The sequence below is a fragment of the Gymnodraco acuticeps genome, unplaced genomic scaffold (assembly GCF_902827175.1).
Source record: "Gymnodraco acuticeps unplaced genomic scaffold, fGymAcu1.1, whole genome shotgun sequence".
Taxonomy (NCBI): Eukaryota; Metazoa; Chordata; class Actinopteri; order Perciformes; family Bathydraconidae; genus Gymnodraco; species Gymnodraco acuticeps.
This window is the reverse complement of record NW_022991304.1, coordinates 223,465-227,719: the sequence shown is the minus strand read 5'-3', so window position 1 is coordinate 227,719 and position 4,255 is coordinate 223,465.

The following is a 4,255-nucleotide window of genomic DNA, read 5'->3' as shown; positions in this document are numbered from 1 at the left end:
GGCTATCAGAGCATGCGCTAAAACTCACACAGATTTCTCCCAAGTGACGGCTTGTGTACAAGACCCAGCAGAAAATGTCCCAGAATTTATCCAGCGTTTCATGACAGTATGGGACAATAATGCGGGAATTAAAAGAGAGGGTAATGATTTGTTTGCCATACAGACCTTGTTACATAATTTAATCCCAGAGACAGCTCAAGCGTACATGATGTCGACCCCCGATTAGCAAATTAAATCTTGGAAAATGACTATCGCCACAATGCGTGCGTTGCATAGGAGCCAAATATTCCTTACCCCCAGAATTTCACAACTGCTTCAACAATTTCCTCAAAACACCCAGGCTTATCAAACTCAGGGACAAAACCACACCCAGCAGTATCAAAATCAGGGGAGATCACAGGATTATCATAATAAGAGCAGACAGCAGCAGAACAAAAATCCCAAAAAGTTGATGCCATGTCATGTTTGCGGAGCAACGGATCACTGGGCAGGACAGTGTGATAAGCGGTGGGGGGTCCAGCAGCACACACAGCCCCCCCTTACACAGCCCCCTCTCACCCAGCCCCCCTTTTCCCAGCCCGCCCTTCCCCCTACCCTTCCCCAGCAGTCCGTACATCTGGCATTAATGCAGCCCCCACGTTATGACAGACAAACTCAACAGGAGCAGAACGGTCAACAAAGTGGATTTAATAGAAGATAGGGGTGCCAGGAAGATATAGGATCAGATTCACAGCATTTCCCCATTCAGGCAGCAACAATTCGCCTTTCCAATAACCCGCGTGAAGATCCGATTATGCCCGTTGATTTTAGTGGTACGGCTGTAGATATTTTGATTGACAGCGGAGCCACCTTGTCTGCCGTGCGTACTAAGGAGAAAGTGTGTGAAGCAACCAATAAGTTTGTCACAACTATCGGTGTTGCTGGAATTTCTATGTCCGAACCCATTTCAGAGACCACTAATGTTTCAATTAATGGATCAAACGTGCAACACTCTTTCATTATTTCAGATGGAAGTCCTATTAATTTAATGGGCAGGGACTTACTATGTAAATTACAGGCAACAATACATTGCACTTCAGACGGATTGTTTTTGACAATTCCTGACAGTAAGGTCTATCAGGCAGTCCAATTCATTCAATCATCGCGAGACAACCTTTATTGTTGGTCATTTCCAGATTTCAACATGATTTCTGTTTTCTCCACAACAGGGATTCAGAAGATTGCTAGCATTTCTCCGGTTTGTGCGTCTTTAATGTCTCTTATGCGACCTGTGTTGAATTGTCATTGCACAGCTGCTTTTAACCCGTCAGATGACTATGCGCGATCAGTAAGAGGTTTTTGCAAGAGTTCAGATTTGTTAAAATGCGAGCAGTTCCTATTTCTGGGACCACACGGCTGTGCTTTACCCATCAGACTCACAACACCCCAGCAGGTTCTCCATGTTGAAGAAACCCTCCCCTACATAACGGTGGCTGTTACGCCAGGCAGTAACCCAAAGGAGGTGGGGGCCATGGCAGCCTCACTTTCCCCTCTCTCACACACACACACACACACACACGCACCTAACATAATTAACTTTGGAGGGGAGCATTTCCTGCTGCGTCTCGCGGAGCCAATTGCTCTTCCCCAAAGCACCTTCCTTCATTTACAACCAAACCCCCCCACAGAGTATGGCCCCCCCTCAGATTTTTCAGAAGTCCCGGCTACATTATGGGCCAAACACAAGAACCATGTTGGTTTTGTTGCCTCAGCGCCTCCACATCGAGTAACACTTAAAGCCAACGCCAGATTGCCAGCTATCAGACAGTACAATTTGCCCCATAGAGCCATTTTGGGGATTGAAGGAGTCATCCAATCTTTGCTTGATCAGGGCGTGTTAATTTACACAACTAGTCCCTGTAATACTCCAATTCTACCCATACCTAAACACAATCGCCCTGATGAGTGGTGCTTTGTCCAAGATTTGCAAGCTATTAATGCTATTGTCATTCCGACAGCTCCAATTGTGCCGGACACCAATTCGATTTTAGCTTCTCTGCCCCCGGACTCTAATTACTACACAGTGATTGATTTATGTTCAGCATTTTTCTCTGTTCCTCTGCATCCAGACAGCCAGTATCTGTTTGCATTTACCTTTAAAGGTAAACAAATCACATACACGCGCCTCCCACAGGGGTTTGTTGAATCTCCGACAGTGTATGCAGCAGCTGTGAGGAGAGATCTGGACACTTTGGTCCTGACAGGAGGTAGTACCTTGCTTCAGTACGCAGATGACTTGTTGTTAGCTTCTCCCAATAAAGACGCCTGTCGCATCGACTCCATTCTGCTCATGAAAAGACTTTCTGAATGCGGACACAGAGCATCCCTGGCCAAGTTGCAATACTGCTAGACTGAGGTCACGTATTTGGGTCACATTCTGAGGGATGGACACCGTCTCCTCTCGCCAGCAAGGATTTGTCTGTTGAACAAAGTACCACCACCTCGCACAAAGAAGGACATGCTTTCCTTCTTGGGCATGGCAAATTATTGCAGACACTGGATTTTTGAGTATGCTGCGATGGATTCTGTCCTGCGTGCTGCCACTCTGCAGGCTGCCCCTAACATTGTTCAATGGTCTGAGGACATGCACACTGCCTTTCAGGACTTAAAGCGAGCCCTCACATCGGCTCCCGCCCTGGGTCTACCTGATTACCATCAGCTGTTTCACCTGCACGTCCATGAGAAGGGGGGCTTTGCAACGGGCATCTTGGTGCAGAAGCATGGCTCTAATTTCCGGCCTGTTGCATACTACTCATCTCGACTCTCCCCTGTGGTGCTTGGTATGCCTTCATGCCTGCGTGCTGTGGCCGCAGTTGCGATAGTTGTAAAACAATCCTCTCCCATTGTACTGGCCAGTGACTGTGTAGTACATGTCCCACATGCAGTTTTGCATATTCTGAACACCTCTGCTACTCAGCATATGACGGCAGCAAGGCGATCTGGTTATGAAGCGGTAATTCTTTCAAGTCCACACATCACTCTTAAACGTTCCCCCCCCCTAAACCCAGCTACGCTGGTGCCAATTCCAGATTTTGAAATAACACATGACTGCGTCACAACGATTGACATGTCTTCCTCCCCCAGAGCTGATATGTTGCAAACCCCTATCCCTAATTCAGATATGATTCTATACACAGACGGGTCTGCGAGCAGGCCGTCTGACACAGTACACTTAGCAGGCTACGCTGTTGTGAATGACTGGGAAGTTTTAGAAAGCCGGGCCTTAACAAATGGCACGTCAGCTCAGGCTGCAGAGTTGTATGCTCTGCTCAGGGCGTGTATTTTGGCTCAAGGTAGAGTTGCAACCATTTTCACAGACTCCAGGTATGCATTTGGTGTGTGCCATGATTTTGGTGTCTTGTGGAAAATGCGCGGTTTCTTAACATCGGCTGGTAAGCCTATTCAACACCTATCCTGCTCCCTGCACAGCTAGCAGTAGTTAAATGTGCTGCTCACACAAATTCTAATGATCCTATTTCGTATGGAAATGCGTTAGCCGACACCGCGGCTAAACAAGCAGCAGTTTCCTCCTCTTCTATGGTGCTCCAATGCCCCTCGACACAACCCGCAGAAACTATTTGTTTGCCTTCCTTTAATGATGTCGCAGACATGCAAGCCCGCGCTGATGTTAGGGAGAAAGATTTATGGCTAAGACGAGGTTGTACACTTGACGCTGAGTCCAGCTTGTGGCTCCACCCAGACGGCCGGATGGTCTGTCCCCGTTCATTCCTCCATGTTTTGGCACATGTTGCACATGGCAAATCACATGTAGGAAAAGGAGGGATGAATGGGATTATAAAGTCACAATGGTTTGCTCCAGGCATTACACTAGCTACACAGACACTCGTAGATAGATGCATGATATGCCAGCAGACAAGAAGAAAAAAAGGTCCAGTTCAGCACGAACATTTACCGCCCCCCTCGGGGCCCTTTGTAAATATGCAAATGGACTTTTCGCACATGCCACCATGCCAAGGATTCAAATATATTTTGGTAATAGTGTGCCAGTTCTCCAAATGGGTAGAGGCCTACCCTACCAGAAAAGAAGATGCCAGAACAGTTGTAAAGTGTCTTCTCAAAGATGTTGTCCCTAGATTTGGTGTTCCAGCAGGGATTAACAGTGACAGAGGTCCAGCATTCATTTCTAAGATAACCCAGAGTCTAGCTACAGTGTTAGGGTTCAAATGGCAATTGCATGTTCCCTATCATCTACAGA